Consider the following 14,727-nt stretch of genomic DNA (forward strand, 5'->3'; position numbering starts at 1 on the left):
CCTGGAAAACAGTGTGGAGGTTCCTCAAAAAATTAAAAATAGACCTACCCTATGACCCAGCAATAGCACTGCTAGGAATTTACCCAAGGGATACAGGAGTGCTGATGCATAGGGGCACTTGTACCCCAATGTTTATAGCAGCACTCTCAACAATAGCCCAATTATGGAAAGAGCCTAAATGTCCATCAAGTGATGAATGGATAGAGAAATTGTGGTTTATATACACAATGGAGTACTACATGGCAATGAGAAAGAATGAAACATGGCCCTTTGTAGCAACATGGATGGAACTGGAGAGTGTTATGCTAAGTCAAATAAGCCATACAGAGAAAGACAGATACCATATGTTTTCACTCTTAGGTGGATTCTGAGAAACTTAACAGACACCCATGGGGGAGGGGAAGAAAAAAAAAAAAAGAGGTTAGAGTGGAGAGAGCCAAAGCACAAGAGACTCTTAAAAACTGAGAACAAACTGAGGGTTGATGGGGGGTGGGAAGGAGGGGAGGGTGGGTGATGGGTATCGAGGAGGGCACCTTTGGGATGAGCACTGGGTGTTGTATGGAAACCAATTTGACAATAAATTTCATATATTGAAAAATAAATAAATAAAAAATAAAAACTGAAGCTTATTAAAACCAAAAAAAAAAAAAAATCCTGGCTATAAATATGCTAATAAAGATTGAAGAAGACCATCACAGTTGGGATATATAAATGTGAACTTCCAAGGAACTTTGAAGAAGACTAAAAATAAAGTTAATTATGGAACAAATGAAAAAATTTAGCATGAAATATTTTCTGAGTAAATAAAGTCATACAGATTTTTTAAAAAAGATGCGCTATGGGGTAAATTTATACAAATGTGAAAATGTCATTTTATATTGCATGAAAACATTTCCTTTCTTTCAGTTGAAGGTGTTTTCCAAATGTCCAAGTATTCCACTGCCCTCTGGTCTTTTACAAAGGGTCCGTTTTTTTTCCCATTGAAGTGTCAGGCTGTTCTTTTGATGAGAACATATCTTGAGGCCATTTTGCTGACACTTTATGTGATAGACTGTCCACTTCTTCCTAAGGAAAACTAAGGAAACTGGAGAATGTAGTTAGTTTAAAAAATACTAGGACATCCCTGTTCCAAATGACAGTCAAATAATGGAAAATAATAAAATGAAAACTGTTAGTGATAGTTCTATTCTCATTCAGTGTCACTATGGCCTTCTACAGTCTGTGCAAATTTCACATTTATTTAACTGGAAAAATGAACAAGGATCATGTCACAAGCAAGATTAAAGGTCTATAGCCTTTCTTCCTACATGCCATGTGATAGCAGACACATTCCTTATTTTTTCTAAGCTTCAGTAACCTCATCTGGAAAATTAGAATGCAAAAGTACTAACTTCGTAAAGTTGGTTTGAAGACTAAATGAAATAATGCCTTTGGAACATTTAAAAGAGTTCGTGACACATCTTACTCATTTCAGAGATATCAGACATCACTAGTATTATAATTTTGTATTTTTCTTTATGAATTACTTATTCTCCAAATTGTAGATTTGGAAGATATTTGGCATTTTAAACTCTAAGTTATTTTTAATTAAAATATTCATCTGCTAAAAAGAAAATTACATTATTTCATAATTTGTTCCCTGTAGATGCAGTTTTAAAATATAAATATTTATCTTAAATATACTAATAAGTTTGCTAAGTGAATAGGATACAATAATGACAAGAAAGAAGAAAATTTGTCGTGAAATTAAGCGGAAATTAGTACGATTTAACTCAGATAGAAAGAAGGGATATATTAGTGCATTTTCTGTCTAGAATATGTCCAGCCACAAAATATTTCAATAAGAAGAAAAGTGGCAAAGCCTGCGTAAGAAGGAAGAAGTCTAATGATGGAAAAGAAAGAAAATGTTCAGCTATTAATTCCAGAATGGAAATGAGGTGAGGACAATAGTTAGAAGTCCAGGAAATGAAATGTTTGCTGACTTTGCAAAATGAAGTTTTGAGCTAGAAATATTAGGAATATGATACACTACTCCTAAAAAACTACCACCAACAAAAGGCTTTTAAATTTGTATGTTATTGATAATATCTCTGAAAGAAAAGTTTAGGTGTTATTAAAGTGGGAAGTAAAAATGGAACTTGAAGATAAAGCAGCAACACTTGCAAATTACTAAAATCAGTGAATAACTCTTTAATTGGTTCATTCATGTATGGATGAATGCATTTAGTTACTGTGGTCTTATGAATGAAATACAAAATTGACACTAGAAAGGGAACACTAGTGTAATCTCATATCCAATACTTGAATTCATTTCCAAAAAGAGCATGGTAAATAAAGACAAACTGAACTTAGAATTTGTCTTAGAGTTTCCACATATTGGAATTAGTGACTTAAAAATGTGTGGATTCTCCAAATATATAAAAGATGTTCCTGTCTTTTCCAGTAAGTGATAGTTACCCACCTGAAAACCAGAATCTTCAGAAGGATCTCAGTAGGGCTAGTCTATGCTTACCTAACCTTTCCCCAGGAAAGAAAGTCTTCCTATTCAATGATGTTAAGTATGCCTACACTATGACTTGTTCTTTTGTTTCTCTGTATTCCAGTATTGTAAAATTCAGACAATATTGTAGTACAATATTATCTTGCATATTTTCCCCTAGTCACAGACCACTTAGTGGCCACCTATTAAAAAATATTGTTGGTTATCTTCCAAATGCAAGACACTAAACTTGGTGCTAGAGAAAGAAATATGAACTAACAAAGTTCTAACACCCAAGAAATTGGATGAAAGTTATAGTCTAACTCAGTATCCAAAGACTGAATCCTATTCTAAAAGAGGCATGCTAATACTATCAACAATAGCCAAGTTAGGGGACAAGTCCACGTGTATATCTACAGATGAATGGATAAAGAAGATATGGTATATACACACAATGGAATATTATTCAGCCATCAAAAAGAATGAAATCTTGCCCTGTGCAATGACCTGGAACTGGAGCGTATTGTGCTAAGTGAAATAAGTCAGTCAGTGAAAGACAAATACCATATGATTTCACTCATTTGTGGAATTTAAGAAACAACACAGATGGACATAAGGAAGGGAAGGAAAAATAAGACAAAATAAAAACAGAGAGGAAGCCAAACCATAAAAGACTCTTAACGGTAGAGAACAAACTGAGGGTGGCTGGAGGGGAGGTGGGTAGAGGAATGGGCTACGTGGGTGATGGGCATTAAGGAGGGTACTTGTGATAAGCACTTGGTGTTGTATATAAGTGATGAATTACTAAATTTTACTCCTGCAACCAATACTATACTATATGTTAATTAACTTAAATTTAAATAAAAACTTGAAAAAGGAGAAAAAAGAGGCATGCTAAATAAAGGCAAAGTACCGCATTAAAAAAAAAATCCTTTTTAACATTTATTTATTTTTGAGAGACAGAGAGAAACAGCACAATTGGGAGATGGGCAGAGAGAGAAGGAGACACAAAATCCAAAGCAGGCTCCAGGCACTGGGCTGTCAGCACAGAGCCTAACGCGGGGCTCAAACCCACTGACTGTGAGATCATGACCTGAACTGAAGTCAGGCACTTAACTGACTGAGCCACCCAGGTGCCCTGCTACCACAAAGTTTTGTTAGGGCAAAAATAAAGCTAATAATTTCAATAACTATAATAAGTTACATAACTGAAATATGAATAAATATGGTAGGACAAAAGGAGAAAAGACTAAAACAGGATTAGGAAACACTTCTCACAAGAGACAATATTTGAGTTAAATCTGAAATGCTAAACAGTGAGGTGTGGCTAAACAGTGAGGCGAGGCATGAATTTCTTAGAGAAAATGTAAGTAGCAGGTATAGTAATTACAAACACATAGAACCACTGAAAAATTGCTGTTGTCAATTACTGTATTGCAGAGATTCCCCCCAGCAGGAAATCTCTACCAGGTGACCGGAAATATGTCTGGATTTTAGAATAAGATTTGGGAAAGTCAGGGCAATAGTATAGTGATAAGATGCTCAGCCAGTGCTGAGGATAATCTTTAAGGGGTAGAAAGAGGCAGAGTACTAAGGGAAAATGAAGAGAAGCATTTGAAGAACTAGAAGAATTATAAGAAAAATTCCTTTCTTTACGAAAAAAGAAAAAAAATTCAAGAAGAAGGTGGTAACTAAATGAGACAAAATCTGCACAAAGGTCACAATATTAAAAGAAATATGTGTTTATTTTGTTTTGGAAACCACAGCACAGCAAAAATTGTTTGAATGGATCATAGAAATCCAAACCATATCATAGTCACTTGAGAAACAAAAATTTAAAAAAAGTAAAGTCTACAAAAAAATACTCAATGTCAAAAAGTCATCAAGGAAACTCAAATGAAAACCACAATGAGATACCATTGTATTTCACCTGAATGGATGAAATGAAGAATTAATGATACCAAGAGATGACAAGGATGGAGAACAATGGAGCAATTAGGACTTCCACACTGTAGTAAACATGACACACTTTAAAAAATATTTAGGGGCTGCCTGGGTGGCTCAGTCGGTTGAGCGTCCGACTTCGGCTTAGGTCATGATCTCACGGTCTGTGAGTTCGAGCCCCGTGTCAGGCTCTGTGCCGACAGCTCAGAGCCTGGAGCCTGCTTCCGATTCTGTGTCTCCCTCTCTCTCTGACCCTCCCCCGTTCATTCTCTGTCTCTCTCTGTCTCAAAAAACTAAATAAATATTAAAAAAAAAATAAAAAAAAAATATTTAGTAGTATGTACCCAAACCCCTCACACACATACACCTTTGAACTTTTGATTCTGTTCTGAGATTCACAAAAGGAATGAATGACTGTGTTCACGTACGCAAAATAACTGCATTACAATATTCATGACAACATTACTTATAAAAGCCTCATGCTGAAAACAACAGTAGTGTCCATGAACAGCAGGCTAAATAAGTCACAAAATATCCATACACTGCAGTTATGCAGAACCCCGCATATTCACCCCATGCAATTGATTCACGCAGACATAATGTTGACCAAAGAAGGCAGACATGAGAGTACATAATCTATGATTCCACTGAGATTAAATTATGAAATTTAAAAGAAAGCAGTAACAGTCTATGATGTTAGAAGTCAGTACAGTAGTTACCTTTGGGGGAAGTATGTACTGGTTGGTGCAGGAGGAAGATGCTGGAATGCCGGAAACGTTGATTACACACACACACACACACACACACACACACACACACACACACACACACACACCATTTATATATAAATATAATGTATGTATATATTATGTATATAATGTGTTGAATACATGGATATATATGTATAACAGAAATATCCTTTTGTACAGGTATGATCAAGTTGATGCCTTACTATATGTCATTATATCTCAATAGAAAGGATAATGAAAGTAAAATAGAGGAGGTAAGGAATAATTAGAACAAGACCCTGGAGGTGGCTGAAGGGGATGGGATTAAAAGTACAAATGGAGGATTAGCATTGAAAAGGAGGAATGCTACCACTTTCTCTGAGATTTTAGGGAAGGAGATAAGCATGCGTGTGAATATCAATTTGTGGGGGGAGCGGATTTTGTTTTAAGTGAAAAGGAGTGAGAAACATAAGGAACTCAAACTATTGATCAGAGAAAACCCATGGCCCTGGGAGGTTACTGGCCTCAAATTAGCTCCCTTTGCACTAGTCCAGTGCTAGCTATTGTCAAAGCACAGAAGTCATGTTATGCCACAGAATTCCCATCAGCTACTTTAAATTTCCATTTCATTTTGCTTCATTTTCTGATAGTTATCCCTCACTTCATTTCTGCCCTAAACTCTGTCTCTAAGTTTCAAGGCTAGCCTAGAAAACCATATCCACTTCAAACCTCTCAAAAAATGGCTCCCCAATATCAGACCAATACCCCACAATGGTGGTTGGCAGCTGATGTTAATCTTATGACCTGTTCTGGGGCTTTTCTCTCAGTATTATGAAGATAGAGTGCTTTATATTAATATATTGAAATGACAGGATCTCTAAAATCATTTGTTTGGTACCTATAAAACAAAGAAATCTTCTCTAATTTTGAATTAATTTTATATTTACAACATCTATTACCGAAAAAAAAAAAAAAAAAAACAGATCAATCTATTTCCTCTTCAGATAGTGGGTCTTAAGGAAGCCAAGAATTTCCAAAACAAAGAATTGCTTTTCTCAGCTCTGCAAGATGGGATAGTAGAACCATCTAGACTGTCTTATTGCAACCCCTCATGAGTTGGTTCAGTGAAAAGTCAGGGATATCTCTTTGAGAGGAAAACCAGAGACACTGCCTTAGCTTTTAGGAAAAGACAAATAGTCCCCTTTCAACAGAGAATGCTTTGGAGAAAGTACTTAAAAATAAATCAATCTCGGGGCACCTAGGTGGCTTAGTCAGTTAGGTATCCGACTCTTGATTTTGGCTCAGGTCATGATCTCATGGTTCATAAACTCATGCCGTACCTCAGGCTCCATCTCATGGTTCATGAGATAGAGCCCCACGTTGGGCTCTGGGCTGTCAGTGCACAGAACCTGCTTGGGATTCTCTCTTTCCCTATCTCTCTGCCCCTCCTCTGTTCACCCTCTCTCTCTCAAAATAAATAAATATTAAAAAAATAAAAATAAATCAGTCTTAACTATTCCTTGATGTTTTTAATCTCTAATTCACAATGCCTTGTCAAAATCTACAGCCAGGAAGTACAATTATTCAAATTCTGGACCTCATACAAAATATTTCTTTCCCAGATTTAGCAACACAGAGTTAATGCCTTGACTCAGCTACTAGCCAAGGATAAAGGTCCTCTTCTGTATAAGAAGAAATAGGTGTAGACAGAAGAAAAATCCCTCTTTGTATATAAGGGGTTTAGGGTCAATATTACATAATTGTTTGCTTATACAGGCTGCAGGAGGCATTCCTTCTATCTTAAAAATACTCCAGTTCCTGAACAGTAAGGATGTTTGTTTCCAGCTGCGATGATAATATATTCTCTGATCCCTCTCATCAGTAAAGCAAAGGTTGAGATTTCCTCTAACATTTGCTCTAGTTGATCTTCCACATGTATTTGGAACTACCAACAAAGCTATTTCTGAAAGCTCCTAGGGTAAGCAATGGGAAATATTACTGTAATAAATCATGATTCAGACATCCAGAGACAATTGGGCTGCACTAAAGCCCTTCAAAAAGACTTGATCAGATTGAAGCAACAATGTCTGTGTACCCTACAGCTGCCAGAAAATACATCTGCAGGATTTTTTTTTTTGTTATTGGAGAATAACTGGATTTTAGTCATCTGTATAGAATTTGAAACTCAACCTCTGACATTTTAGAAAAGTAGAGCTTAATACGAAAACTACATCAGTATGTTTTGTGCTAAAAACACCACAAGGCCGTACTAGGTAAAAGGGGTAAGGATAAAGATTATGCTCAAAGGGAATAACCTATAGGTGAAATAAAACATCTAGGAGTAGTGGCTGTACAAAGTCAGCAACAGCATCGGACAACAAAGAACCCTGTTCAAGGATGCCCTGGGCTCTTTATCTTTACAATAGCTCCTTATATCTATATAGCTCTCTACAGATTACAAAACACTTCAAACACATTATAGCAGCCACCTGGCTTCCATCCCCCCAAATCAGGAAACTCAAGAAGGTTAGAGAAAGGGAAACATAACTGTGGCTACATATGCCCTTTTCCTGGAAAGGCATTTTGAAATTTCTGTCTCATTTTGTTGTTGAAAAGTAAGAAAAGTTTCTCCAAGTTTCTTGAAATGACATGAGTTTTTGGTTATGAAAAACCTTGTTTCCTTGGTTATCTATATTTTTACACACCTAATTTAGGGTTTCTCCACTTTACTATCATTGGTCCTTTGGGTGGGATAATTCTTTGTTGCGGAGAGTGTTTTGTGCATTGTAGGTTATTAGGCAGTGCTCCTGTTCTCTATTCACCAGATACCAGTAGCCACAAACACACTAAGGTGTAAAAGCCACAAATGATGGCAAAATTTGCCAAGTGGATTGGGGACCAGTTCGGGAGGGATAATAACGCAAGAGAAAATAGCTACTTTGATTCAAATAAATTCTTATAAAATATCTACATTTTATACAATTTGCAAGAAACGTTACTTAGTAAATCTGCTTACTACCCACAAAACAGAATATTGTTGATTCGTTTGGATATCAAGTGAACAGATAAGTTCCAATGTTTATCGCTCCACTGGGCCAAATGAATCCCTTTACTACATTTTGGAAAAATTTGTTCTAACTTTTTTATGTTGGCCTACCTTTGCACTTGGAAGTTCATTCTGATACAAGGTCTTTTCAAATGTCAGATTTGGTTTTCTCATTCTTTCTACCTTTCTCATTCCTGTAGCCAAGAAGACATAATATTTGGCTACTCCTGTAGCCAGAAGAATCATGCTGAATCTTTTGATTCACATGTTTTGCTCTTTCTTTTCATGGAAACAGAACCAGTATTTGTACAATGCCTTCCAAACCAATGACAAAAGACAGATGTTCTTTCCAGAAATCAATGTATCTCGAGATAACCTGAAAATTTCAAAAATTATCTCAAGTGGAAATAGAAACTCATCAAAGATGACTGAGAGTAAAAATTTCCAGAATTAAAATATTTGATAGAATTTTTAAATGAATTAATGAGCATTAGGTGTAAATAAATGTCAATTAAGCTAATTTGAAATATGGGGAGCTATTTTCAATCTTTGGTTAATATCTGAACTTGGAATAAAAATAAAATGTCAACTTGACCCTAACAGAAACGTAACAATACAGATGAGATCATCTGGGTGGATAAGATTCCAGTAATTCAGAAATTCTAAATTTGAAGAAGTTGAAATTCATTCAAGAATTAGGTTAATTGAGAATGAGGTGGGAATTTGAAAATGTTTTGGAGGTTTCTATTTGATAAGAGCATAAGAGACTGATGAATCAAATGAACATGAAAGTAATTTTCTTCAATAAAGCAGATGAATCTGAGGCATTAAGGAGTAAGATTTTATTTTTCATTATTTTATCTATCAAAATTTTTTTAATGTTTATTTAATTTTGAGAGAGAGACAGACAGACAGACAGACAGAGCATGAGCAGGGGAGGGGCAGAGAGAGGCAGAGACACAGAATCTGAAGCAGGTTCCAGGCTCTGAGCTGTTCAGAACCTGATGCAGGGCTCAAATTCATGAGCCATGAGATCATGACCTGAGCTGAAGTCAGATGCTTAACCCACTGAATTACCCAGGCACCCCTAAAGATTTTTTAAGTCTTCTTTATTCATTTTAAGAGAGAGAGAGGGAGAGAATGAGAGACAGGGGGAGAGAGAGAGAGAGAGAAAGACTCCTAAGCAGGTTCTGCACCATCAGTGCAGAGCCTGACATGGGGCTTGAATCCGAGAACCGTGAGATCATGACCTGAGCCAAAACCAAGTCAGACACCCAACCAACTGAACCACCCAGACATCTCTAAAATGTAAAGTTTTAATTTTGATATAGTCCCAATACTTTAGTTTTTCTCTTGTTTTCCTTGTCTCAGGAGACATATCCAGAAAAATTTTGCTATGGCTAATATGGTCAGAGAAATTGCTGCTTGTGTTCTCTTCTAGGATTTTTCTGGTTTTAGGTCTCACATTTAGGTCCTCAATCCATTGTGAGTTTATTTTTGTGTATAGTATAAGAAAGTAGTCCAGTTTCATTATTTTGCATGTTGCTGTCCAGTTTTCCCAACATTATTCATTAAAGAGGTTGTCTTCTTCCCATTACATATTTTTACCTCCTTTGTTGAATATTAACTGACCATATAACTGTGAATTTATTCTGGGTTTTCTATTCTGTTCCATTGATCTGTGTCTATTTTTGTACTGTCTGCACAGCAACAAACAAAACTGAAATACAACTTAATGAATGGAAGAAAATATTTGCAAATTACATATCTGATAAAAGGTTAGTATCTAAAATAAATAAAGAACGTCTACAACTCAACACCAAAAAAAAACCAAAATAATCCAATTTAAAAAATGGGCAAAGACATGAGCAGACATTTCCCCAAAGAAGACATCCAGATGGCCAACAAACACATGAAAAGATATCCAAAATCACTTATAAAATGCAAATTAAAACCACAATGAGATATCACCTCACACCTGTCAAAATGGCTAAAATAAAACTCTTAAGAAACAACAAATGTTGGCAGGGGTGTGGAGAAAAATGAGCTCTTGTGCACTATTTGTAGGAATGCAAACTGGTGCAGCTGCTGTATGAGATTCCTCAAAAAATTAAAAAAAGAATTACCCTATGATCCAGTAATCACACTACTGGGTATTTACCCAAAGACTGCAAAAACACTAATTCAAAGGGACACATGCACCCCTATATTTATTGTAGCCTTATTTATAATAGCCCAATTATGGAAGCAGCCTGTGTATCCTTAGATGAATGGATAAAGAAGAAGATATGGTATATCTTACAATGTATATACATACAATGAAATATTACTCAGCCATAAAAAAGAATGAAATCTTGCCATTTGCAACAACATGGATGGATCTAGAGAGCATTATGCTAAGCAAAATAAGCCAGTCAGAGAAAGGCAAATACCATATGATTTCATTCATATGCAGAAATTAAGAAACAAAACAAATGAACAAAAAAAAAAAAAAAGAGAGAGAAAGTAACAACCTCCAAAACAGACTCTGGTTACCAGAGGGGAAGTAGGTGGGAGGATGGGTGAAATGGGTGAGGGAGATTAAGAGTACACTTACCTTGATGAGCACTGAGTGATATATGGAATTGTTAAGTCACCATATTGCTGAAACAAATATAACAGTGTGTTAACTACACTGGAATTAAAATTAAAAGGGAAAAGAAAAAGAAGGTAATAAAACTTGGGTGTATATTGTCACCAATGCAGGCTACATCTTTGTACACAGGAGGCAAAAAGATCAATACAAATTTAAAAAATCTCAAAATGAAAAAAAGAGTAGAGTTAATCTTTTTAAGTTTATTTATTTATTTTGAGTGAGTGAGTGAGAGAGAAAGAGAGAGAGAGAGAGAGAGAGAGAGGACAAGTGGAGAAGAAGCGGAGAGAGGGAATCCCAAACAGGCTCTTCACTGCCAGCACAGAGCCTGATGCAGGGCTCTAACTCAGGAAGCATGAGATCATGACCTGAGACCAATCAAGAGTCAGACACTTAGCCGACTGAGCCATCCAGGCATCCCGAGTAGGGTTAATCTTTTCCATTGGGACCAGGTCATATTCATTTACAAGTGCACGTGCAGTCCTGTTGCCCAGCCTTTTAGGTCCATTGAGGAAAATGCCCTACAAAGTGTCCAGCTTCTATGTTCTCTGTAAAGTTTATATCCCCTTAAATGCAATGTCCTTGTAGTTTTTAAGCAGTTTTATGTTAATTAGAGGCCTAAACCCTGCAAACATTCATTCTATGGCTGTTCAGTGCCAAATTTGGGGCTTTCTGGAAGCATGACAATATAGGGCCAAAAGGAGAGGCAGTTGCCCAAGATTCTGGTCTGGAAGATGATAGATCCAAAGCAGAGAACAGTTTAGCTTTAAGAACCAGGGCTTTATGTTGGAAAACAGAAACAAAGAAATCTCTGATTTGCTTCTCACCCTGTGAGAGAAGGGAGTCAGCCTGGGCTAATGGGCCATTTTATTTTGTTTACTTACAAGATGGTCATAACAACTGTCATGCATCACTTTCTGTTCTAGGCACTTTACCAATAGTAACTTATTTCCTCCTTGAAATAAGCCTAGGAGGTCCATACTAGTATCATCCTGATTTTACAGAAAACCTTGAGGAAATTAGAGAAGTAAAGTTGCTTACCCAGGACCCTCAGCTGACTAAACATGAAGCCAGCTTTCAAATCCAGACATTCTGGCTCTTTAGTCTATCTCCTTACATGACTATACTCTGCTGCCTGAATCAGAATAAAAATGTAACAGAAGCAGCTCGGCTCTGGCACCAGGAGCCAGACTATGAGGATGTCCTTAGTGTTCAGACAGGCAGAACGATCAAAACTCAGGAAATAAGTTTTACCATGACAGGGTGTGTGGCCAGAACCTAAAAGGAGAGGAGATTGGAAGCAGGCAGCCCTGGGAGATGAAAGAGTAGCAAAGTAAGGGAATCCAGGGGAATGGCCAAGAAATGATTTGCATACTGTGTTAAGACTACTAGCCATTGTGTCACAAGTGGTTTGGGCTGATTTAAACTAACAAAGTAGAATTTGAGGAAAATTTCCTCCTGTGAACTTCTCTTTCCCTCCCCTCAGCTTTCTAGAGCACAGCAAGGATATAGGACAAGAGAGAAAACAGATGGAATGTATCAAATTAACATGTTTCCTCTAGCATTTTAAAAATGATTATTCATTCTTTATTCACTCTTCTCACTGGTAATTGCTTCCTTTTCTTCCAGGACTGTTCATTTGATAAAGGTATATCTTGCCTCTGAGATATTGAGAGGTTCAGGATAGAAGGTGAAAAACAAATGGAGATCCATGAAACTATAATTCTTATTACAAATAAGGTATATGACAATAGCCCTAAAAATGTCAGTCTCAAGGCGCCTGGGTGGTTCAGGCAGTTGACTACCCGACTACTGGCTTTGGCTCAGGTCATGGGCTCGTAGTTTGTGGTATTAAGCCCCACATCGGGCTCTGGGCTGACAGCGTGGAGCCTGCTTGGGACTCTCTATCTCCCTCTCTCTCTCTGCCCCTCCTCTACTCATGTTCTCTCTCTCTCTCTCAAAATACATATTTTCAAAAAATAAATAAAAATGTCAGTCTTGTAATATGATAAGTGAACAAAAATATCATTACCAAGGAGGGTATATCTGATACATCAGTGAACTGGGAGGCAGGTACCTAGGGCTGATCATACTAGTCTCTGTATTTTTATGTATGCAACGAATTTTCAGTAATGGTGAGTTGATGATAACCTTTAAATGACACCTCTCCTCCAGATTCTCCCTGAGTTTGGGAAAGGTAGATAAAAATACAGGGAAGTCCATTCTAGTCTGTCAATCAGGACAATGAAAAGGACATGCAAGGAACTCCTGCAGCATCTGAAATGGACCTGGTGGTGTACGTTTAGTCAGAGCACAGGCACGTGTGAGAAAATGGTCCACGTGGTAGGTTATTGTATATTTGGGGAACAATTTTATTTTCCCAATAACCTCGGGAGAACTATAGATAAAAGACAAGGACTTTAAAAAACATTTCCTCTATGCTTGGCATATTCATGGGGCAATGGTCTTGCTATAAGGGTGACTATTTAACTGAGAAAGTGTCACAGCCCAGCTGCCCCAGCAAACTTACCAAGACTTTCGTTAGCAAAGAGGTGCTGAGAAAGTCCGCAGAAGTAAGAGTTCCTCCTTCCATATTTGATCCCATATGATTCCTTGATATCCAAGCTGGCAAAGCAATATTAGAATAAATCAAAAACTCCCCTTTTCCCTTTAACTCCCTCTGGCAGACTACCATAGATACAGTCTCTGTGGAGACCCCATCTCAAGTCACAATACCATTTGAGCACAGATCTACCTCTGTAAAGATGTGCAAAGAGAATAAAATCATTGGGATGAAAAATGCTTCAGCAATTCAAAAGAAGGGAATCAATCTGAAGAATGAAAAACTATCATTCTTTGAAATGAGGTTTCTACAAGATAGAAGGTAAGATGTTAGAAAATCTTTATATTCAGCAAGACACAAGACATTGCTAGAGGAAGACAGGCGCAAGAAGGGAAATTATGACATCAGGGAAAAAAATTGCATGGAAAGGGAAAACACGATTGCAAAATTTTAAAAGGCAGTAGAAATAGCAAAAATCAATGGGAATACTACAGACAACTAGAATAATGAATTAGAAAAATTAGTTTTTTAAAAACATTACTCATAGTAAAAAGGATGGAAAATAAGCTCAGAAAAAAAAGAGGCATGGAGGAAGTATTGATTCATTAATTTATCAATTCACTTAAATATTTCTTGAGCACCCATTATCTGCAGGCACGTTCAAGTGCAGGTGATAGAATGGTGAACAGGAAAATGTTCTTGCTTCATAGAGGTTAAATTATAGCGACTGGCACTGACAATAATTGATGAGCAAATAAGTGTATAAAATAATATCAGGGAGTAGCAAATGCTATGAAAGCAACCAGAGCAAGGTAAGAGGAAGAGAATGAGGGAGAATGGGGTTGCCAGAGATGGCTTCTCTAAAAAGGTGACATTTGAGCAGGTAAAAGCAATAACATAAGAGGGTGAACTCTGTAGAGAGCACTCCAAGTTCAAAGACCATGAAGCAAGGACCCGTGTGGGTATATTCAAGCAGATGTAGAATGCTAAAAAATGAAGTCAGAGAACGAGCCAAGGCCAGATCATTTAGATTCTGCACGATAATATTAGGAGTTTGGATTTATCATGAGAGTGATGGGAAGCCACTGGAGGGTTTTAAGCAGTTGGGTGACACAATTTATATTTTAAATAGATACCGTTTGAAACAAGAAAAACACATGTCGCCGCATTGGCTTTTTTTTTCCCCTAAAAGAACTGAAAGTATAAATCAGAACTAAAGAAATTGCTGACTTACAGCAACTGAATGGAAGGAAACAAGATAGAAAGGGAAGGCAGTAACACTTTCCTGTGACATTTTTAACATATTCAGTAAAGAATACAAAGGGAAATAGAGGG

Source organism: Puma concolor, chromosome B4, assembly GCF_028749965.1.
Source record: "Puma concolor isolate L17-30 chromosome B4, mPumCon1.1.hap2, whole genome shotgun sequence".
Classification (NCBI taxonomy): domain Eukaryota; kingdom Metazoa; phylum Chordata; class Mammalia; order Carnivora; family Felidae; genus Puma; species Puma concolor.